This window comes from Tachyglossus aculeatus, unplaced genomic scaffold (genome assembly GCF_015852505.1).
Source record: "Tachyglossus aculeatus isolate mTacAcu1 unplaced genomic scaffold, mTacAcu1.pri scaffold_155_arrow_ctg1, whole genome shotgun sequence".
Classification (NCBI taxonomy): Eukaryota; Metazoa; Chordata; class Mammalia; order Monotremata; family Tachyglossidae; genus Tachyglossus; species Tachyglossus aculeatus.
Window position 1 is genome coordinate 294,630 of NW_024044878.1, and position 24,308 is coordinate 318,937.

Genomic DNA, 24,308 nt, shown 5'->3' on the forward strand with positions numbered 1-24,308 from the left:
GTCACCGCCGACGCCCTGTGAACCCTTTCCCATCCGTGTACTCCCCAACCCAGACTCAACAGTCAGACTGGACCAGGCAGGAGCTGGTCTCTGCTGTCCTACAACCAACCCCGTCCCTTCAGCTCCCAGACATCGGCCATAGGAAGGTCTCCTGGAGGCGTGTAGGGTCCAGGTTCCTCTTCCCTCGTGCTCGGAGCGTTATGGATTCTCGGCGACGCCGGGCCTTTCCGGACAAGCTCTCTGCCGCTCCGTGTGGGATTTCTCCCGAGAAATGGGCTACACATTGAGTTGAGGGGCCTCATTACGTCCTGTTCCGGGCTGGCTTCCTGGGGGGCCGGCATCGCTCAGGCCCTGGCTCTAAGAGCAGGTTAGCGGCCCTGCCGCAGATAACGGTCCCATGCGGACTACGTGACACCCCCCCCCCCCAGCCGGCTGTGTCTCACAGCGACGAGTTCCAGTCTAACCGTGAGTACTGTGAAGCATCCAACGTGGCTGCTACGTAGGGAAGGACACATTTCGTCCTTCCCATTTTACAGCTGAGGTCTCTGAGGCCCAGAAACGTTGTGTGAGTTCTTTAGCAGACTACTGGCTGGTCCAGAACTAGAATCCAGGTTCTGGGCTCCCTACCTCATTAAGTCTTCCCCCGAGTGAAGGCAGGCATCTTAGAAAGATAAACTAGGCCTCTCCATTATTGGTCCAACACCTCTAACATTGCCTTTCTAGCTCCACTGACCACATCCTGACCATTCCGCAACTGTTCTTACAATGATCCCTCTGCCATTGGCTACCCCTATACCCATAATATTAATAATGATAATAGTAATAATGACGATGATGATGATAATAATAATAATAATAATAATAATGATCTTTGTTAAGTGCTTATTATGTGCCAGACACAGAACTAAACCCTGTGAACTAAACAAGAACAGAACTGAACAGAACTAAACAAGGTCACACAGAAGACAAGTGGTATATCCTCCCTGTCCTCCATAGACACCTCCATCTCTTCTCCTTCACTAGCCTCTCTCCCTCCCCCTTACCAGCTTCTCAGCCTTCAAAACCAATCGATTGAATTTATTGGGGCTTATTTCTGGGGGTTTTATGGTATTTTTAAGCACCTACTAAGTGCCAGGCACTGTACCAAGCACTGGCTTAGTGGAAAAAGCCCGGGTCTGGGAGTCAGAGGTCCTGGGTTTAAATCCGAGCTCAGCCACTTGTCAGCTGTGTGATTTTGGGCAAGTTACTTCATTTCTCTTTGCCTCAGTTACCTCATCTGTAAAATAGAGATTAAAATAGTGAGCCCCGTGTGGAACAACCCGATTATCTTTTACCTCCTCAGCGCTTAGAACAGTGCTTGGCACATAGGAAGCGCATAACAAATGTCATCATCATTATTATTATACACACTAATCCTGCTGGACACAGTTCGAGTCCCACATGGGGCTCACAGTCTTAATCCCCATTTCACAGATGAGGGAACCGAGGCCCAGAGAGGTGAAGTGACTTCCCTTAGGTCACACAGCCAGTAAGTGGAAAAGCTGGGATTAGAACCCAGATCCTTTCAACTCTTAGGCCCAGGCTCTGTCCACTAGACCATGCTGCTTCTGCTTATTGTGTACAGAGCACTGAACTAAATGCTTGGGAAAGTACAATAGTTGGTAGTTGGTAAATTGGAAAGTTGATAGATTTGTGCCCTACCCACATGGAGTTTACAGTCTTCAAGGGGAGACAGGCATTAATATAGATTAAAGATAGGGGAAATAGTAGATTTTTGGCGAAAATTGTGGAGTAGTAATTGTAGAATAATAAAATAATAGGGGAAATATCCTCTTTAATATTCCTATTCCAGGTCCCAAAACCATGAAGCAGTGTGTCCTGATGGATAAAAGCACTGGCCTCGGGGTCAAAGGACTTGGGTTGTAATCCTGGCTCTGCCATTTATCTGCTGTATGATCTTGGGCAAGTCACGTCACTTCTCTATACCTTAGTTTCTTCACCTGCAAAATAGAGACTCGATCCCTGTCTTCCTGTCTACTTAGACTGTGAGCCCCATGTGGTACCTAACGATCTTGTACCTTCAATAATATTCCAGTGCTTAGTACAGTGCTTGGAACATGGTCAGTTCCTGGCAAATACTATTATCATTATTATTATTATTATTATTATTATTATGGAAGGTCGTTGTGGGCAGGGAATGAGTCTGCGAAATTGTTGTTTTGTACTCTCCCAAGTGCTCGGTGCAGTGCTCTGCACATAGTGAGTGCTCAATAAATATGATTGATTGATTAATTATCTCTCCCTCATAACTCCTCCCTCTCCTACTCTCACTCATCCATTTCCCAGCTTCCAGGAGGTCTCTCCCACTCCAGTCTCCCCACCTCCGGCCTCTCGCGCCATCTCTCCAGCTCCCGCCAAGTTCCAACGACAACCCCTCGTTCCGAACAAAGAGGCCATCTTGGTTTCCACGAGCACAGGGCCTCCTCTGTGAACCCTGCTCTGGGCAGAGACTGGGCCTGGCTAACACCCGATAGCATTCCCAGAGAGGTGGACCACTTCCAAATTTTCCCCTCCCCTGTCTTCACTTCCAATCCACGTTAATCAGTCAAACAATCCAGCAATCACTGGCATTTAATGAGCACTACTCACCTACCCTGTCAGTCAGTCAATAGCATTTATTGAGTGCTTTCCATGTGCACAGCACTGTATGAAGTGATTGGGAGAGTCCAATATGACAGAGTTGGTAGACACATTCCCTGCTCACAACGAGCTTACAGTCTAGAAGGGGACACAGGCATAATAATAATAATAATAATAATAATAATAATAATAATAATATTTGTTAAGTGTTTATTACATGCCGAGCACTGCTTTAAATGCTGGGGTAGATGCAAGGTAATCAGGTTGTCCCAAGCGGGGCTCACAGTCTTAATCCCCATTTTACAGATGAGAGAACTGAGGCACAGAGACGTTAAGTGACTTGCCCAAAGTCACACAGCTGAGAAGTGGTGGAGACAGGATTAGAACCCACGACCTCTGACTCACTAGTCTGTGTTCTTTCCACTAAGCTACACTGCTTCTCTAAATATTAAAATAGATTGATATAACGACATTAAGGTAGAGGAATTAATTTTATATAATTAATATTAATGAATAAATAATCCACCACTGGCTAACCTTGAATAATAATAATGGTATTTGTTATGCGCTTACTATGTGTCAAGCCCTGTTCTAAGCATTGGGGTAGACACAAGCTTATCAGGTTGGAAACAGTCCCTGTTCCCCATGGAGCTCACAGTCTTAATCTCCATTTTACAGATGAGGGAAATGAGGCACAGAGAAGTGAAGTGATTTGCCCAAGGTCACACAGCAGACAAGTGGAGGAGCGGGATTAAAACCCGGGTCCTTCTGACTCCCGGGCTTGTGCTCTATCCACTAGGCCATGTTACTTCTCCTGTAGACTATAAACTTGTTGTGGGCAGGGAACATGTCTATCAGTTCTGTTGTATTGTAATTTCCCAAAGTGCTTAGTATAGCGCTTTGCACAGAGTAAAGGATTGATAAATACCATTGATAATGGTGACTGTGGGGAGGTGTTGCAAGGGAGTGGACAGACAATAAGCCTGAAGAAAATAGAGGCCATGTAACAAACTGTCCCAGGAAATCCCACAAACAACCAAAATTGCATAGGCCACTTAGATGTCAGGGGTGCCACTGAATTCTGCTACCGAGGCAGTATGCTGAAGCAACCAACAATCCAGGGGGTTAAAAATGTCAAGGAAGAAGGAGAAACTTTCTACCCTGGGTGAAAGAACTCCCACCTAGGACCCTCCCCAACGCCACCTTCACATCCCTGTTTCTCAGGCTGCAGATGAGGGGGTTCGGGGGGGGGGGGCACCAGGATGTAGAACACAGAAAGTACCATATCCATAGCTGAGGAGCCTGATTGTGGTTTTAAATTAGCGAAGGCAGCCGTGGTAAAAACATAGTCGTGATGGCGAGGTTGGGCAGGCAGGTAGAGAGGGCTTTAGCCTGGCCCTTAGTGGCCAGAATCCTCAGCACGGCCCGGAAGATGTGCACGTACAAGATGAGGATGCAAAACAGGCTGAAGATACCAAAACAGGCGGTGATGGCTATCGTCACATAGAAAGTGATGTGACGTTTAGAGCAGGAGAACTTGATTATGGGGGAGAAGTCACAGAAGACTTGGGGGATCTAATAGGAACCACAGAAGGGCATGGAGAAGGCCTCAACTAAGGGCATCACTGCTATGAGACCCCCACTGAACCAGGAAGCTGTCATCATCTTCCCATAGGTCATTCGGTTCTTGGTGACCTCATAGCGCGGGGGATGGCAGATGGATACGAAGCGGTCATAGGACATCACCGTGAGGATGAAAACTTCTTTCCCCCTTTTAGACTCTTCCCCTTTTAGACTGTGAGCCCACTGTTGGGTAGGGACTGTCTCTATATGTTGCAAATTTGTACTTCCCAAGCGCTTAGTACAGTGCTCTGCACATAGTAAGCGCTCAATAAATACGATTGATGATGATGATGAACCAGCAAACAGGACCACCGAGATTATCTGGACGGCACAGCCTAGGAATGAAATGGATCTACAGTTCATCAGGGAATTGTGGATGGATTCGGGGGACTGTGACGGAGATGAGGCAGAGGTCGACGAGGGACAAATTCCTGAGGAAGAAGTACCTAGGAATGTGGAGGTGCCGGTCGAGGGCAGTGACAGTGACGATGAGGAGATTCCCTGTCAGGACCGCCAGGTAGACCAGGAGGAACTGGCGAGGACAAGCTGTGGCTGCCGGACCACCGAGAATCCCAGAAATAGGAATTCCATCACCATCGTGACATTGAATATTTCCTGGACATTTCCGAGCCTATCTACAGGGACAAGAAACAGTTTAGAATCTGGCTGGGGTGACAGGAAATAAAATAATAACAGATACTCAGATGAAGGAAAAGTGCTTTGCACACAGTAAGTGCTCAATAAAGACGACTGAGTGAATTTAAGGAATCAGCGGTATTTATTGAGTGTTTACTGCATGCAGAGCATTGTACTAAGCGCTTAGGAGAGTACAAGATAACATTTCCTCCCCTCATGGAAAAGCAGCATGGCCTTGTGGAAAGACCATGGTCCTGGGAATTGGAGGACCTGGGCGTTATTCCCAGCTCCACCACTTTTCTGCTGTGTGCCCTCAGGAAGTCACTACCCTTTTCTGTGCCTCAGGTACCTCATCTTTAAAACAGGGTTTAAGGCTACGAGCCCTAAGTGGAAGGGAGACTGTGTCTGACCCGATTATCTACGCCAGCACTTAATATAGTGCCTGGCACATGCTTAGCAAATACCATTTAAAAAAGCCTCCCTCCCCACAAACCCAGTGAGGTCTAGAGCCTTAGTACAGTGTTTTGCACACAGTAAGGGCTCAATAAATACGATCGAATGAATGAAAGAGTCATTGTTCCTCTCTCAGGCCTCTCTGAACTCTGGGTTGCTTCGGAGCCTTGAGAATTGGCGATAGAGGCAGGGGCAGAGGAAGGCTGAGATCTGAAAATAAAAATAAGCCCAACCTGAAGGAATCAGTCCAGGAGGGAACAGACCAGCTGAGAATGATCACGGGTAAAGAGGTAACTCCAGGCTCTTGTCTTAATTTCCTATGTTAGAGATATTTTCTGGATTAGAGAAGCAGCTTCCCTAGTGGATAGAGCATGGAGCTGGGAGCCAAATCAACCTGGGTTCTAATCTCAGCTCTGCCTCAGGTCTGCTATGTGATCTTGGGCAAGTCACTTCACTTCTCTGTGCCTCATCTCTCATCTGTCAAATGGGGATTGAGACTGTGAGCCTCACGAGGGACAGGGACTGTGTGCAACCCAATTTTCTCTTATCAGTCCAAGCGCTAAGTACAGTACTTGGCATATGGTAAGTACTTAACAAATGCCATTATTATTATTATTATTATTATTACTATTATTATTATTTTATTATAGTCCAAGAGGCCACATCCACTGACAAAATTGCCCTAAACCCACCTAGATCCACTCTGCCTTCCATCACCCAAGCAGGAACAAAGAGAATGAGATACGTGTCCGATTCCCCTTCACCCCTTGTTTTTGGATTTTGAGCCCCTGTTTGGGACGGGAATTTACACAATCTTTTCTTTCAGAGCTTTTTGTACAATGCTCTGCACATCGTAGTGGCTCAATAAACGCCATTGTGTGGCCGAAATAACCAGCCACGTAAATCCCCTGTCAGGGGATTTGGAGAATGTTCTTCTTGGAACATTTTTTACTGATCCGACCCCGTCCATCCCCACCACCCACCCAGGAGATCCGGCGGATGGAAAGAGATGTAGACGCGCGGGGGAGAGAAATGAGTTGCGCATGGAGATGTCGGGAGATAAGGAACTTCCTCTCGTTCTCTGTCGTGGCCGCCCACCCCGGTAATCCCTTTCCCATCCGTCTTCTCCCCGGCCCAGACTCATCGGTCAGTCTGGGACGAGAGGGTGCCGGTCTCCGCTATCCTTCAACCACCCCTGTACCCTCAGCTCCCGGACGTCCGCCACAGGAGGGTCTTCGGGAGATGTCAAGGGTCCGGGCTCCTCTTACCTCCCACTCAGAACGCTAATAAAGGCCGGGCCTTTCTGGAAAAACTTCCTGACGCTCTTAGGGGATTCCCCCTGGGGAACGGGCCACACGTTGGGCTGAGCAGCCTATTATGTTCTGTTCTGGGCTGGCTTACCTATGGGCAAAAATCTCTGGGGCCTGACCCCAAGGGCATTGTAGCGGCCTTGCCCCACGCGATCGCCCCATGAGGAATATGTGACTCTTCACACTGACGTGTGTCACACACGGAGAAACTCCAGTCAGCCTCACTGCGGTCACTACTTTCTGGCTCCAAACCTTCTTTCTAGTCTGATCTGTGGGGTTCACTCTTGGTCTCAGCCATTTGCTTCCTCTCCCTCCTCATCCCCGTACTCCATGACTTACTCCGGGATATGTCCAGTCTCCAGCTCCCAAATTCTCTCCCCCTACGACACCACCTCCTTCCCCTCGCCTTCTCACCAACATTCTCCAGGTATAAAATCCCATCTCCTCCAAGAGACCTTCCCAGAATAAATCTTTATTTCCCTTACTATTTCTCCCTCTGCATCACCTGTGAACTTGAATCTGCCCCCTTTGAGCACTTGATTGTTTTTACCCCACCCTCGTCGCACAGAACTTATGTCCACCTCCGTAATTTACTCATTTATTCATTCAATCGTATTTATTAAGCACTTACTGTGTGCAGAGCACTGGACTAAGTGCTTGGAAAGTACAACTTGGCAACAAGTAGAGACAATCCCTACCCAACAACGGGCTCACAGTCTAGAATGGGGGAGACAGACAACAAATCAAAACAAGTAGACAGGCATCAATAGCATCAAAATAAATAGAATTATAGATATGTACACATCATTAATAAAATAAATAGAATAATAAATACGTACACATATACACAAGTGTTGTGGGGCAGGGAGTGGGGTAAAGCAGAGGGAGAGAGTAGTGGCGATAGAGATGGGAGGAGAAGCATAGGAAAGGGGGAGGCTCAGTCTGGGAAGGCGTCCTGGAGGAAGTGAGCTCTCAGCAGGGCTTTGAAGGGGGAAAGAGCTAGTTTGGCGGATGTGAGGAGGCGGGAGGGCATTCCAGGCCAGAGGTAGGACGTGGTCCAGGGGTCGACGGTGGGACAGTCGAGAACGAGGCACAGTGAGGAGGTTAATAATAATGATAATAATAATTTTGGTATTTGTTAAGCGCTTACTATGTGCAAAACGCTGTTCTAAGCGCTGGGGACGATACAAGGTGATCAGGTTGTCCCATGTGGGGCTCAATATCTTAATTCCCGTTTTACAGATGAGGTAAATGCGGTACAGAGAAGTGAAGTGACTTGCCCAAAGTCACACAGCTGACAAGCTTTGCATCCGGTATTTGAACCCATGACCTCTGACTCCAAAGCCCGGGCTCTTTCGACTGAGCCACGCTGCTTCCCCAGGCAACAGAGGAGCGGGGTGTGTGGGCTGCTCTGTAATTTATTTTAATTCCTGTCTACCTTTTGAGACCATAAGCATCTTGCGAACAGGGAACATGTCTACCAACTGGCATAGTGGATAGTGCACGGGACTAGGAGTCAGAAGGTCATGAGTTCTAATTACGGCTCTACCACGCATCAGCTGTGTGACCTTGGACAAGTCACTTGACTTCTCTGTGGCTCAGGTACCTTATCTGTAAAATGGTATTTGAGGATGTGAGCCCCAGGTGGGGCAGAGACAGCTCCCAACCCGATTTGCTTGTCTCCATCCCAGCGTGTAAGCACATAGTAATCACCATAGTAAGCACTTAACAAATGCCACAATTTTTATTATTACTCTCCCAAGCCCTTGGTATTGTGCTCTGCGCAGACTAATCACTTAATATATACCATTGACTGATTGACTGATTAATTAGAAGACTGAGGTTCTAATTCCAGCCCTTTCACTGAACAAAGCCTTGATTTCCTTCTCTGGAAATTGGGTACAAAATACCTGATTTTCCTCACTCCTAGACAATGAGCCCCGTGGAGGAGGGAGTGCCTGTGATCTCAGTATTCTGGATCTACCGTAGACCTTAACACGGTGAGCATTTATGGCGTACGTACTGCGTACTCCACTATATTAAGCAGTTGGAAGAGCACAATGCAACGGAATTAGCAGATTCATTCCCTGTCCATAAGGAGCTGGCATTCTAGAGATAGTAGGTAGATACAAGGATAGATAGATATAAATATAGATATAGAGATAGGTACAGATAGAGATAAATATAGATATCTATCTATACTATATTATATCCTATACTAAGAAGCAGCATGGCTTAATGGTAACATGACTTGGGAGTCAGAAGATGTGGCTCTGCCACTTCTCTGCTGTGTGACCTTCGGCAAGTCACTTAACATCTCCGTGCCTCAGTTACTTCTTCTGTGAAATGGGGATTCAGACAGTGCGTCCCATGTGGGACAAGGACTGTGTCCAAACTGATTAGCTTGCATCTATCCTAGCACATAGAACAGTGCCTGGCACATAGTAAGCATTTAGCAAATACCATAACAAAAGGGAAGAAATATAACCCCTGTCTCTAAGGGACTAATAGTTTACTGGAAGAGAAACAGTGTGGCCTAGTGGAAAGATCAAAGTCTTGAGAGTCTAAGGACCTGGGTTCTAATCCCAGCTCTGCCCCTTGCCTGCTGTGGGACTTTGGGCAAGTCATTTCACTTCTCTGTGCCTCCGTTTCCTCAACTATAAAATGGGAAGTCAATACTTAGACCGTGAGTCCTGTATTGAACAGAGACTCTGTCTGACCTGACAAACTTGTATGCACCCCATCACTTAGAACAGTGTTCGACATAGTAAGTGCTTAACAAATACCATAAAAAACAGAGGGAGCAGGATAAAGAAGAAGCATATAGCTGGAAGTTGTAAAATGCATCAGGAGGAAATCAATAAATTATTGCAGTGCAAGTAAATACGCAAACAGATACATAGATAGAAAGTCAATACATATGAGCTCAGAATATGAATTGGGTGCATAACGGGTAAGAGAGGTGTTAAATTGATTATATTGTAGGGTGAGGCGAATTAATCAGGAAAACATTTCAGAGGAGGTGGGATTTTAGGAAGGCTTTGAAAGTAAAGGATTTGGAAAGGAGGGAGCTCCGGGTTAGGGAAACAGTAGTAGCATGATCTAGAGAAGGGTTGAGGGTCAGATTTGGGAGGCAAGAGCTGGAGGGTGATCTTGGGAAGAGGAGTGAAATGTTTGATGCAGGACAAAGTGTGGATGGAATGGGGAGAGCGAGTGGGTGAGATAGAGAGATGGTGGGTGAGAAGGGGCGATCTGGTGGGTGAGGTGGAAAGACATCGTGGGTGAGATGGGGAAAGCAGGTGAGATTTTTTAAACCAATGGTCAGGATGTTGGGGAAGGAGCACTGCACTAAGTGTTTGGGAGAATCCAATACAACAGGGTTGGTAGATACATTCCCCGCCCACAACAAGCCTACTGTCTAGAGGGGGAGGCAGACATTAACATAAATACATAATTAGTAGTCTATAACTTAAATATATGTATATAAATGCTCTGGGGCTAAGGGTAGGGCAAAGACCAGACGCCCAAATTTCCCAGATCTACGTACATAGATGATGCAGAAGAGAGAGAGAGCCAGGGAAAAGAAAGCTTATTCAGCAAAGGCCTCTTAGAGATGTTGCCTTAATAAGACTTCAAAGATGGAGAGACTGGTTTTCTGGTGTACATGGCGGAGGAGTTCCAGGCCAGGGGCAGGATGTGGAAAAGGGGTCGGCGGTGAGATAGATGAGAATGGAGCACGGTGAGTAAGCTGGCATTAGAGAAGTGAAGCGTGTGGGCTGGGCTGCAGTAGGGCAGGATGAATGCGAAAGCTACCGACCCAGGAAATCAGGAGGAACCAGTGCGTTTACAGGTTGGTTTGGCCACCTCGAAGCCTTCCTGTGAGATAGAAACCACCAAGGGCTTTGAAAGACCCCTGAGAGCCCTTCCCATGATGTAAACAGACCCCTTTAAAGAGCTTTGCTCTCGTCTCCTCATGAGAATCGCCTACAGATTCATTCATTTATTCAATCGTATTTACTGAGCGCTTACTGTGTGCAGAGCACTGCATTAAGCCCTTGGGAAGTACACGTTGGCAACATATAGAAACGGTCCCTACCCAACAGCGGGCTCACAGTCTGGAAGGGGGAGACAGACAACAAAACAAAACATATTAACAAACTAAAATAAATAGAATGGTAAATATGTACAAGTAAAATAGAGTAATAAATATGAACAAACATATATACAGGTGCTGTGGGGAGGGGAAGGAGGAAAGGGGGGGGGGGATGGAGGGGGGAGGGGGAAGATGAGGGAGGGAGCTCAGTCTGGGAAGGCCTACTGGAGGAGGTGAGCTCTCAGTAGGGATTTGAAGGGAGGAAGAGAGCTAGCTTGGCAGATGTGCGGAGGGAGGACATTCCAGGCCAGGGGAGGACGTGGGTCGGGGGTCGAAGGCAGGACAGGCGAGAACGAGGCACAGTGAGGAGGTTAGCGGCAGAGGAGCAGAGGGTGCAGGCTGGGCTGTAGAAGGAAAGAAGGGAGGTGAGGTAGGAGGGGGCGAGGTGATGGAGAGCCTTGAAGCCCAGGGTGAGGAGTTTAGAAGGGGGAGACAGACAACATAACCAAACATATTAACAAAATAAAATAAATAGAATAGATATGTACACGTAAAATAAATGAATAAATAGAGTAACAGTAAACAGTAAAATTTTTCAGAAAGTCTCCAAAGCAGCCCGAAACTTTCAGGACGCATCAGCCTTGCACGTTGGCCTCACCCAGAGGAGTATTTACAGGCGTTTGAGCTCCTGAATTTGTAGTGCTGCTGCCGCCTGTTGCGAGCTGTTCTGTGCGAGCTCCTGGACGTGGGTTTTTAGGGAGGCGTTTTCGTCTCGAAGGGCCTGTAACCGTTTTCCGTGGTCGGCCAGCTCTTTCTCCCTCTCTTCCAGCACGTTCTCCGCGTTTCACTTGTTCCTCCTTCCCTTTCAATAGACTCTCAAGCTCCCGGATTTGGGCCGTGAAGTATACCTGCTGGACCTTCTCAAGCTGGATTTTTCCCACTTCTTCTTTCAGGGCCTCCACTTCCCGCTTCAGAGCCTGAATGGTCTTCTCTTTGCTCGCGGCCTTCTGCGGTTCGGCTTGCAGGAGCTCTTCCGCGGATTTGAGCTTCCCGTACTTCTCGCGGGTCGCTCTTTGGAGTTCTTCGTTGAGGGAAGTGAGAGCCACCTGATCGGTTTGCTGGGCTCGAAGGCGTTCGACGTCTTTTTTCAGTGTCGCGTTTTCTGTCCTTAAGGCCTTCAATTCCTCTTCTTTATTAGCCACCTGTATCAACCCGGTTTCCAGGAGTTCTTCAACGGTTTTTAATTTCTCGTCTTTCTCTTGAATGCTTCTTTCCATTTGCTCCACGCACTCTTTTGTCACCTGCTCAGACACCAGAGCTCGGAGTTTCTGAACTTCGACCTGCAAAGCCTTGTTTTGATCTTTCAGAATCTTAAATTCTTCCATTTTGTTGGCAACCTGGAGGAGTTCTCCTTGGAGTTGCTCTTAGAGGGCTTGGATCTTATCGTCCTTCAGGTAAATACTCTTTTGCATCTTCTCCAATTCGTGGGCAGCGGAAGCCTGCTCGTTCGTCAGAGCCTTCAACTTCTGCACTTATGCTTTTAGCAAGTAATTCATATTCTGGGCTACCTTGAACTCCTCCTATTTGCTCGCCAGGTGACTGCGCTCAATAGCCAGCGAGTCCTCGGCTTGTTTCATCTTCTTATCTTTTTCCGCGATCACTTTATGTAGCTCCTCTGCCAGGGCCGAAGCGGAAGTTACCTGGACACCATCTGGGTGTGACACTGCTGGAGCTGAGCTTTCAGAGTTTCATTCTGCTCCAGAAGTTCCTGGGTCTGCAGATGGAACGAATCCTCTTTCTTTGCCCTCTTCTGCTCGGCCTCCATGAGCTGGATCAGCCTCTGCTCCAGCTGCTGCTGGGACAGCATGGCCTCCGTCAGTTGCCCTCGCAGACTCTGGACTTCGTTATCCTTGGATACCAGCTTCGTCTGCAGGTCTTTCTGTGCCTCTTCATGCTCGGCTGTTCTTTTCCTGAGATAACTCTGAATTTCCTCCCACCTTCTTTCCGTCTCCTGTTGCTTGACCTTAAGCTGGGCGAGGGCCTGCGCGGCGTTCTTCTTCTGGATCTCCTCCTGCCGCAGCGTCCCCGTCTTGTCTCTCAGCTCGGTCAGCAGCCGGCTATAGTCCCGCCGCAGCTTGTTCAGCTCCGACGCCTGCTTGCTCTCCAGCTGGTTGGTGGTATTGCTGACCGCATCCCGCAGGATGCCGTTTTCCTGCTTCAGGTGGGTAATCTCGGCCTCCATCTGCTCCCGGACTTGCTGAAACTTCATCTGCATCTCCTGAGCCTCTTGGTATCCGGCATGGATTTTGTTCTGGAAAACTCCGTGCTCTTTTTCCAGAGTCCCGATCCTTTCCCTCATCTTGGCCAAAAACAGGCTCCCCCTTTCCTTCTCTGTCATCAGCTCCTGAGTGAGCTTCTTGCACTGCTCCTTCACCAGAGCGGCGTCTTCCCGGACGGCGGAGAGGAGCTTCTCTTTCTCGTGGAGCTGAAGCAGAGCAGCAGCCGCACTGCCTTTTCTGGCCTTCTGTAGGTCACAGTCTAAAAGGGGGAGACAGAGAACAAAACCAAACATACTAACAAAACAAAATAAATAGAATAGATATGTACAAATAAAATAAATAAATAAATAGAGTAATAAATATGTACAAACATATATACATATATACAGGTGCTGTGGGGAAGGGAAGGAGGTAAGATGGGGGGGATGGAGAGGGGGACGAGGGGGAGAGGAAGAAAGGGGCTCAGTCTGGGAAGGCCTCCTGGAAGACGTGAGCTCTCAGCAGGGCCTTGAAGGGAGGAAGAGAGCTAGCTTGGCGGAGGGGCAGAGGGAGGGCATTCCAGGCCCGGGGGATGAAGTGAGCCGGGAGTCGATGGCGGGACAGGCGAGAGCGAGGTACGGTGAGGAGATTAGAGGCGGAGGAGCGGAGGGCGCGGGCTGGGCTGTAGAAGGAGAGAAGGGAGGTGAAGTAGGAGGGGGCGAGGTGATGGAGAGCCTTGAAGCCCAGGGTGAGGAGTTTCTGCCTGATGCGCAGATTGATTGGTAGCCACTGGAGATTTTTGAGGAGGGGAGTAATAAGCCCAGAGCGTTTCTGGACAAAAATAATCCGGGCAGCAGCATGAAGTATTGATTGAAGTGGAGAGAGACATGAGGATGGGAGATTAGAGAGAAGGCTGATGCAGTAGTCCAGACGGGATAGGATGAGAGCTTGAATGAGCAGAGTAGCGGTTGGGATGGAGAGGAAAGGACGGATCTTGGCAATGTTGCGGAGCTGAGACCGGCAGGTTTTGGTGACGGCTTGGATGTGAGGGGTGAATGAGAGAGCAGAGTCGAGGATGACACCAAGGTTGCGGGCTTGTGAGACGGGAAGGATGGCAGTGCCGTCAACAGAGATGGGAAAGTCAGGGAGAGGGCAGGGTTTGGGAGGGAAGACAAGGAGTTCAGTCTTCGACATGTTGAGCTTTAGGTGGCGGGCAGACATCCAAATGGAGATGTCCTGAAGGCAGGAGGAGATGCGAGCCTGGAGAGAGGGGGAGAGAGCAGGGGCAGAGATGTAGATCTGGGTGTCATCAGCGTAGAGATGATAGTTGAAGCCGTGGGAGCGAATGAGGTCACCAAGGGAGTGCGTGTAGATCGAGAACAGAAGGGGACCAAGCACTGAACCTTGGGGACCCCCACAGTAAGAGGATGGGAGGAGGAGGAGGAGCCTGCAAAAGAGACTGAGAAAGAACGACCGGAGAGGTAAGAAGAGAACCAGGAGAGGATGGAGTCTGTGAAGCCAAGGTCAGATAGCGTGTTGAGGAGAAGGGGGTGGTCCACAGTGTCAAAGGCAGCTGAGAGGTCGAGGAGGATTAGGACAGAGTAGGAGCCGTTGGATTTTGCAAGCAGGAGGTCATTGGTGACCTTTGAGAGGGCTGTTTCCGTGGAATGTAGGGGACGGAAGCCAGACTGGAGGGGGTCGAGGAGAGAGTTGTTGTTGAGGAATTCGAGGCAGCGAGTGTAGACAACTCGTTCAAGGAGTTTGGAAAGGAATGGTAGGAGGGATATGGGGCGATAACTAGAAGGTGAGGTGGGGTCAAGAGAGGGTTTTTTTAGGATGGGAGAGACATGGGCATGTTTGAAGGCAGAGGGGAAGGAACCAGTGGAGAGTGAGCGGTTGAAGATGGAAGTTAAGGAGGGGAGAAGGGATGGAGCGAGAGATTTCATGAGATGAGATGGAATGGGGTCAGAAGCACAGGTGGCCGGAGTAGAACTTGAGAGGAGGGAGGAGAGCTCCTCTGAGGATACTGCTAGGAAGGATGGGAGAGTAGCAGAGAGTGTTGAGAGCCGGGGGATTGGAGAATGGGGGGAAGTGACTTTGGGGAGGTCGGACCTGATGGATTTAATTTTGTTAATGAAGTAGGAGGCCAGATCTTTGGGGGTGAGGGAAGGAGGAGGGGGAGGAACCGGGGGCCTGAGAAGGGAGTTGAATGTACGGAAGAGTTGGCGGGGGTGATGGGCATGGGTGTCAATAAGGGAGGAGAAATAGTTTTGTCTGACAGAAGAGAGGGCTGAGTTAAGGCAGGAAAGGATAAACTTGAAGTGAACGAGGTTGGCATGGTGTTTAGACTTTCACCAGCAGCGTTCGGCAGCTCGATCATAAGAGCGAAGGAGGCGGACAGTGGCAGTGATCCAGGGCTGTGGGTTAGTTGTGCTAGAGCGGCGAAGGGAAAGGGGAGCGAGTGAGTCTAGCTGAGTAGAAAGGGTAGAGTTGAGAGCAGTAATCTGATCATCAAGACTGGGTAGAGAGGAGAGGGCGGCGAGGTGGGGTGTGAGGCGCTCCGAAAGATGGGTGGGGTCCAGAGAGCGGAGATCTCTGTGAGGGAGTACTACAGATCTACAGGGGAAAGGAGTGTGAGTGAGGATGCAGGTGAGAAGATTATGGTCAGAGAGAGGGATTTCAGAGTTGGTGATGGTGGACACAGTGCAGCGGTAGGAGATGATGAGGTCGAGGGTATGACCAAGTTGGTGAGTGGGTGAGGTGTGGTGGAGGAAGAGGTTGGCAGCGTCAAGGAGAGATAGAAGGCGGGCGGCAGAGGAGTCGTTAGGGATATCTATGTGGATATTGAAGTCTCCGAGGATCAGAGTGGGCATGGCGAAGGAGAGAAGGAAGGTGAGGAAGGGGTCAGAGTCGTTAGAGAAGTTGGAAGTGGGGCCGGGAGGGCGGTGGATGACCGCTACAAGAATCTGGAGGGGGTGGTAGGGGCGAATAATGTGGGCTTCAAAGGACGGGAAGGAAAGGGAAGGGGGAGGAGGGATAGAGCGAAAGCGACATTGGAGTCGAGAAGGAAACGACACCTCCTCCTTTTCCGGTGAGTCTGGGGGAGTGGGAGAAGAAGAAGCCTGCACTGCAGAGGGCAGCAGAAGAGACCGTGTCGTCTGGAGACAGCCAAGTTTCAGTTAGGGCGAGGAGGAGTAGAGAGCTGGAAAGGAATAGGTTCAGGATGAAAGGGATCTTACTTAAAACGGAGCGGGGGTTCCAGAGGCCACACTTGGCAGCAGCTGTCGAGGGAGGGGAGGGAGGGGGAAGGGTGCGAGGGGTGGGGAGGGTTTGGGTTGGGATGAGTTTGCGGGGGCCTGGGCAGGGAGAGTGGGAAGGGGGGTGGCGATGGGAAAGGAGAACTGGGATGGGCTGGGGGCGGGGAGAAGGGGAGGGAGGGGCCGGGAGGGAGAAGCGGAGGACCTGTGCTGGTACAGAGGAATCCTTGGTAGGGCGTGAGAGGGAGTGGTCTTGGTGGGGGAGAGGGAGGGAAAAAGCTGGGTGGGAGAGGGGAAGGGGAAGGGGAAGGTGAGGAATGGGAATGGCAGTTGGGAGCAAGGGAATTGAAAGTTCATGGTGAGGTCAGCATGGCGAGTGACAGTACGGTGGGAGGTTAACAATTGAGATGCAGAAGCAATAAAATAGTAGCAATGATATAAGTAGGCAATGGCATCACAGGGTGTAATTAAACAATCAATATGCTATGGCAATAATAAAATTAGCAGATAATGATGTCACAGAGAGCAGATACAAAATATTAAGTGCTGGAGTAGGGTGGGCCTGTTAAGGGGGGTCAGGGAGCAGAGATACCTGGGGAGAGGAGCGAACAGTCAACTAGCATGGGAGGGCTGAGGAGGTGCGAATGAGGTTGTCGTTGATGTAACATAGTGCTAAGAAGGGCTTTTTACCTGGGGGCGGGGGGAGAGTCAGTCAGGACAGGACCGGGAAGGGGGGGATGAGGGGCACTTTAAGGAAGATCGCCTAAGTCGGGGGGGGTGGAAGTAGTGAGGGCGTCCATGGGGGCGCTGTGATGGCGGGCGGGAAGGCCTCTCGGGAACGGAGTCCCGGGCGTCAATGGCGGCGCTCTGAGGTGAGGATCCTTCCGGGAGCAGCAAGGCCGCGCGGTGTGATGGCGGGCGGGCGGACGGGCCTCTCGGGAACGGAGTCCCGGGCGTCTATGGCGGCGCTCTGAGGAGAGGGTCCTTCCGGGAACAGCAAGGCCGCGGGGTGTGATGCAAGCATAAGAGTGAAGGAGGCGAACAGTGACAGTGATCCAGGGCAGTGGCTTAGTGGTACGAGAGCGGCTAATGAAAAGGGGAGCGAGCGAGTTGAGCTGAGTAGAGAGGGTAGAGTTGAGAACAGTAATCTGGTCATAAAGATTTGGTATAGAGGAAAGAGAGGCGAGGTGGGGTGTGATGCGCTGAGAAAGATGGATGGGGTGGAGAGAGCGGAGGTCTCTGTGAGGTAGTTATATAGATTTACAGGGGAAAGGAGTGTGAGTGAGGAGGCAGGTGAGAAGGTTATGATCAGAGAGTGGGATTTCAGAGTTGGTGAGGGTGGAGATAGGTCAGCGGTAAAAGATGATGAGGTAGAGAGTGTCACCAAGTTGGTAAGTGGGAGAGGTGGGGTGGACCAGGAGGTTGGCAGCGTCAAAGAGAGATAGAAGGCGGGTGGCAGAGAAGTCACCGGGGACATCCATGTGGATGTTGAAGTCTCCGAGGATCAGAGTGGGCACGGGAAAGGAGAGGAGGAAGGTGAGAAAGGGGTCATAATCTTTAAAAACGTTGGAGGTGGGGACGGGGGGGGGCGGTAGATAATGGCTACAAGAATTCATTCATTCATTCATTCATTCAATCGTATTTATTGAGCGTTTACTGTGTGCAGAGTACTGTAATAAGCGCTTGGGAAGTACAAGTTGGCAACATATAGCGACTGTCCCTACCCAGCAGTGGGCTCGCAGTCTAGAAGCGGGAGACAGAGAACAAAACAAAACATATTAACAAAATAGAATAAGTAGAATAAATATGTACAAGTAAAATAAAAAAATAAATAGAGTAATAAATACGTGCAAACATATATACATATATAAAAGGTGCTGTGGGGAAGGGAAAGAGGTAAGGCGGGGGGGATGGAGAGTGGGAGGGGGAGATAAAGGAGGAGGCGATCTCTCAGTAGGGCCTTGAAGGGAGGAAGAGAGCTAGATTGGCGGATGTGCGGAGGGAGGGCATTCCAGGCCAGGGGGATGACGTGGGCCGGGGTTCGACGGCGGGACAGGCGAGAATGAGGAACGGTGAGGAGATTAGCGGCAGAGGAGCAGAGGGTGCGGGCTGGGCTGTAGAAGGAGAGAAGGGAGGTGAGGTAGGAGCGGGCGAGGTGATGGAGAGCCTTGAAGCCGAGGGTGAGGAGTTTCTGCCTGATATGTAGGTTGATTGGTAGCCACTGGAGATTTTTGAGGAGGGGAGTAACATGCCCAGAGCGTTTCTGCACAAAGACAATCCGGGCAGCGGCGTGTAGTATGGATTGAAGTGGGGAGAGACAGGAGGATGGGAGATCGTAGAGGAGGCTGATACAGTAATCCAGACGGGACAGGATGAGAGCTTGAACGAGCAGGGTAGCGGTTTGGATGGAAAGGAAAGGGAGGATGGTGGCAATGTTGCGGAGGTGAGACCGGCAGGTTTTGGTGAGGGCTTGGATGTGAAGGGAGAACGAGAGAGCGGAGTCGAGGTCTGGAGGGGGGGTAGAGGCGAATAATGTGGGCTTCAAAGCAGGGGAAGGAAAGGGAAGTGTGGAGGAGGGATAGTGCGAAAGCGACATTGGGGAGCGAGAAGGAAACCGACACCTCCTCCTTTTCCTGTGAGTCTGGGGGCGTATGAGAAAAAGAAGCCTTCACTGGACAGAGCAGCAGAAGAGACCGTGTCATCCGGAGAGAGCCATATTTCAGTTAGGGCGAGGAGTAGAGATCTGAAAAGGAATAGGTCCAGGATGAAAGGGAACTTACCTATAAGGGAACGGGGGTTCCAAAGGCCACACTTGGAAGCAGCTGTGGAGGGAGGGGAGGGAGGGGGAATGGTGCGAGGGGTGGGGAGGGTTTGGATTAGGATGAGTTGGCGGGGGCCTGGGCGGGGAGAGAGGGAAGAGGGCTGGCGATGAGAAAGGAGAACTGGGATGAGGTGGGGCCGGGAAGGTGGGGAGGGAGGGGGTTGGCGGGGAGGAGTTGAGGGTTGGCGCTGGGACAGAGGGATTGTGGGGAGGGGGAGGGGTGGGGTGGAGGAAAGGGAGGGAGAGAGCTGTGTGGGAGAGGGGAAAGGGAAGATTAGGAATAGGAATGGCAGTTGGGAGCAGGGGAACTGATAGTTCATGGTGAGTTCAGCAAGGTAAATGACAACACAGCGGGAAGTTAACAATTAACATGCAGTAGCAATAATGCAGTAGCAATAATAAAATAAGTAGGTGATGACATCACAGAGAGCAGTTAACAATTAACAAGCCCACAACCTTGGTGTTATCCTCAACTCTGCTCTTTCGTTCACTCCTCACATCCAATCCATCACCAAAAACTGCCGGTCTCACCTCCGCAACATAGCCAAGATCTGCCCTTTCCTCTCCATTCATTCAATCATTCAATCGTATTTATTGAGCGCTTACTGTGCGCAGAGTACTGTACTAAGCGCTTGGGAAGTACAAGTTGGCAACATGTAGAGACGGTCCCTACACAACAGCAGGCTCACAGTCTAGAATGGGGAGACAGACAACAAACAAAACATACTAACAAAATAAAATAAATAGAATAAATATGTACAGATAAAATAAATAAATAAATAAATAGAGTAATAAATGAGTAAATAAATAGAGTAATAAATAGAGTACTAATGAATTGGGAGGCCAGATCGTTGGGGGTGAGGAAAGGAGGAGGGGGAGGAACAGGGTGCCTGAGAAGGCAGCTCAATGTACGGAAGAGCTGACGGGGGTGATGGACATGGGTGTCTATAAGGGAGGAGAAATAATTTTGTCTGGCAGAGGAGAGGGCAGAGTTAAGGCAGGATAGGATAAACTTGAATTGAACGAGTTTGGCATGGTGTTTAGACTTTCGCCATCAGCGTTCATAGGCTCGAGCATAAGAGCAAAGGAGGCGGATAGGGCTGTGGGTTAGTGGTACGAGAGTGGCGATGGGAAAGGGGAGCGAGGGAGTCGAGATGAGTAGAGAGGGTAGAGTTGAGAGCCGTAATCTGATCATCAAGATTGGGTAGAGAGGAAAGGGAGGCGAGGTGGGGTGTGAGGAGCTCAGAAAGATGGATGGGGTCGAGAGAGCGGAGGTTTCTGTGAGGTAGTAATATAGATTTACAGGGGAGAGGAGTGTGAGTGCGGAGGCAGGTGAGAAGATTATGATCAGAGAGAGGGATTTCAGAGTTGGTGAGGGTGGAGATAGTGCAGCGGTAGGAGATGATGAGGTCGAGGGTGTGACTAAGTTGGTGAGTAGACGAGGTGGGGTGGAGCAAGAGGTTGGCAGCGTCAAGGAGAGATAGAAGGCGGGCGGCAGAGGAGTCACCAGGGTTATCCATGTGGATGTTGAAGTCTCCTAGGATCAGAATGGGCATGGAAAAGGAGAGAAGGAAGGTGAGGAAGGGGTCAAGGTCGTTAAAGAAGTTGGAGGTGGGGCCGGGGGGGGCGGTAGATGACGGCTACAAGAATCTGGAGGGGGTGGTAGAGGTGAATAATGTGGGCTTCAAAGGAAGGGAAGGGAAGGGAAGGGGGAGGAGGGATAGTACGAAGGCGACATGGGAGGCGAGAAGGAAACCGACACTACCACCTTTTCCTGTGAGTCTGGGGGAGTGGGAGAAGAAGCCTACACTGTAGAGAGAGCAGAAGAGACCGTGTCGTCCGGAGACAGCCATGTTTCAGATAGGGCTAGGAGGAGTAGAGAGCTGGAAAGGTATAGATCCAGGATGAAAGGGAGCTTACCTATAACGGAGCGGGGGTTCCAGAGGCCACACTTAGCAGCAGCTGCAGAGGGAGGGGAGGGAGGGGGAAGGGTGCGAGGGGTAGGGAGTGTTTGGTTTGGGATGAGTGGGCGGGGGCCTAGGCGGGGAGAGTGGGAAGAGGGGTGGTGATGAGAAAGGAGAACTGGGATGGGGTGGGGGCGGAAGGAGGGGAGGAAGGGGGCTGGGAGGGAGGAGTTGAGGGTTGGCGCTGGTACAGAGGGATCCTGGGGAGGGGGAAAGGGGAAGGGGCGGGGTGGGGAAAAGGGAGGGGAAAAGCTGGGTAGGAGAGGGGAAGAGGAAGGTGAGGAATGGAAATGGCAGTTGGGAGCAAAGGAATTGATAGTTCATGGTGAGGTCAGCAGGGTTAATGACAGCACAGCGGGAGGTTAACAATTGAAATGCAGAAGCAAAAACATAGTAGCAATGATAGAAGTAGGCGATGGCATCACAGAGGGTAGTTAACAATTAACATACTATGGCAATAATAAAATAGGCAGATGATAATGTCATAGAGAGCAGATAACAACTACTATGCTTAGCTTAAGCGCTTAGTACAGTGCTCTGCACACAGTAAGAGCTCAATAAATACGATTGATGATACTATGTGATGGCAAAAAATAAGAAAATGATGGCATCGTAGACAGCAGTTAACAATTAATATACGATGGCAGTAAAATAAGCAGGTGGTGACATCATCGAGAGACGTTAGCAGTTAACATTCGGTGGGAATAATAAAATAAGCAGACGATGACATCGCATAGAGCAGTTAACAATTAACATGCAGAAGCGACCATGATTTATCCATAGGTCAGTCAAAACAGGTCAAAGAGGCTAATGGCAAGCAGAATCCCGCGGCTTTTGGCAAACTTGTCCCGAGGTGGAAGAGGATGTAGTCCTATGGATGGCAGCTCTGGAGTAGGGTGGAACTGTTAAGGTGGGATCAGGGAGCGGAAATGCCTGGGGAGAGGAGCGAACAGCCAAATAGCATGGGAGGGCTGACTACGTGCGAATGAGGTTGTCGTTAAAGTAACTTGTTGATAACAAGGGTCTTTTTTACCGGGGTACAGGATGCGGTGGGGCGGCGGGGAATCAGTCAGGTCCGGATCGGGAAGCGGGGAGTGGGGGGCTCCTCAAGGATGGTCACTTAAGCGGTGTGTGAGGGGTGGAATCAGGGGGACACAATGACTCACGGACGAGCAAGGGGATACAATGATTCGTGGACAAGCAACGGGATACAGTGAACCGTGAACAAGTAGGGGGACACAATGTCCCGTGATCCCAGTTGGCTACTTGGATAGAGTGGAGGTGGCTTCTACGGGGTGAGTTTAGCGATGATAGCGGGGTGGGAGCCCAGTCCAAAGGCCTCGGAGTAGTCGGTCATGGATGCAGATGCCCGAGTGGGGGGCCGCCAGGAACCCGGCCGCGGGCCATAAGCTCCCAGTAGCAGGCTGCTGGGGCGGACAGACGGAGGGAGGGAGGGTGGGGGAACACCGGCCCTCCCAGCGGCATCCGGAGGACAGGATCTTTCCGGGAGCAGCGGGGCCATGCGGTTTGATGGCGGGCGGGCGGAGGGCCTCTCGGGAAAGGAGTCCCGGGCTTCTATGGCGGATCTCTGCGGAGAGGATCCTACCGGGAGTAGCAGGGCCACGCGGTGTGATGGCGGGCGGGACTTTCGGGAACGGAATCCCGGGTTTCTATGGCGGCGCTCTGGGGAGTGGATCTTTCCGGGAGCAGGGCCACGCTGTGTGATGGCGGGCGGGTCTCTCGGGAACGGAGTCCCGGGCTTCTATGGCGGCGCTCTGGGGAGTGGATCCTTCCGGGAGCAGCAAGGCCACGCAGTGTGATTACGGGCCGGCCCCTCGGGAACGGAATCCCGGGCTTCTGTGGCGGGGCTTTGGGAAAGAAAGAAGACGTGACTATCTGGAGAGCCTCCCGGCTACTTGCAACAGAGTGAACGGGGCGTGGGGGGGGGGGGGGTTGTGCCCGCTCCCCTTTTAGAAGTTTCGCCGACAATCTGGGGGCGGAGGAATGACGACACGACCCGAATCCAGGGGAGACCAGCAAATCCCACCTCGGGCCTAACCTGGTGAGTCTGAGCCGGGAGCTCGTTATGGGCAGGGAATGTGTCTGCTAATTCTGTTGTATTCTACTCTCCCAATCGCTTAGTGCAGTGTTCTGTGCATAGTAAGCGCTCAGTAAATATCATTGAGTGAGTGAGAAGAGGTTGTGGGGAGAAGAAGGTGTTCACCGTGGGAAATTCAGGGGAAACAAATGATAATATTAGGAGGGCACTGAAGATATTAAGAGAGTTGTAATCTTACACAACCACCCCAGCCCAATCGAAGCCTTACTGAAGGTCCGTCTCCTCCAAGAGGCCTTCCCTGAATAAGCCCTCTTTTCTTCTTCTCCCACCTCTTCTGCGTCACCCTGATTTGTTCCTTTTACTCGCCCCACCCTCAGTCCTGCAGTGCTTATGTATATACCCCTAATTCATTTATTTATATTAATGTCTGTCTCCCACTCTAGATTGTTAGCTCGTTGTGGGAAGGGAATGTGTCTATCATAGTTTGGCACTGCAGTCTCCCAAGGGCTTAATTCAGTTTTTGCACATAGTAAGAGCTCAATAAATATGATTGATTGATCGACTTGATTGATTTGGAGTGTGGAGGCATTCCAGACCGGTGGAATGGCGTGAGCTAGTGGTCACTGAGCAGCATGGCTGGAATCTGGGGGTCAAAAGGACGTGGGTATAGGACGAATTTCGGAGTGGATGACCTTGGGCAAGTTGCTTCATTTCTCTGGGCCTCCTTTCTCTTGTTTTCCCTCCTACTTAGACTGTGAGCCCCATGTGTGACACCTGTCTGCTCTGTGACCTTGGGCAAATCACTTAACTTCTCTGTGCCTCAGTTACCTCATCTGCAAAATGGGGATTAAGACTGTGAGCCCACATGGGCAGGGACGTGAAGATGGTGATGAGGAGGGTTCTGTAAAGTGCTCTGCACACAGTAAGCGCTCAATAAATACGATTGAAAGATTAAATAATGAGTCTTTTCTCCAGGGATAGAAAGTTTCACTTAATACTCTGACCCTGTTATTTCTCTCCCCGTGGATTGACTCTATACAGACTGGGCCTCCAGCAAAGATCTGAGATATTTGTCCTTAGAGATATTTGTCCTTGGAGACTTTTCCTGCCTGCGCACTACCTATATCCAATGGCTTTGACTAGTTTGGTAGAAGAGTTTTTATCCAGCTGCTCTTGCCTGGTACATAAATCTAG

The 24,308-nt window shown here is 50.2% G+C and overlaps 1 pseudogene; it reads right to left on the minus strand.

Annotated features, from left to right (window-relative positions):
• Window positions 1-11,425: 11,425 nt before the first annotated feature.
• On the minus strand, window positions 11,426-17,070 carry LOC119923204 (annotated as a pseudogene).
• Between the last annotated feature and the right edge of the window lie 7,238 nt (window positions 17,071-24,308).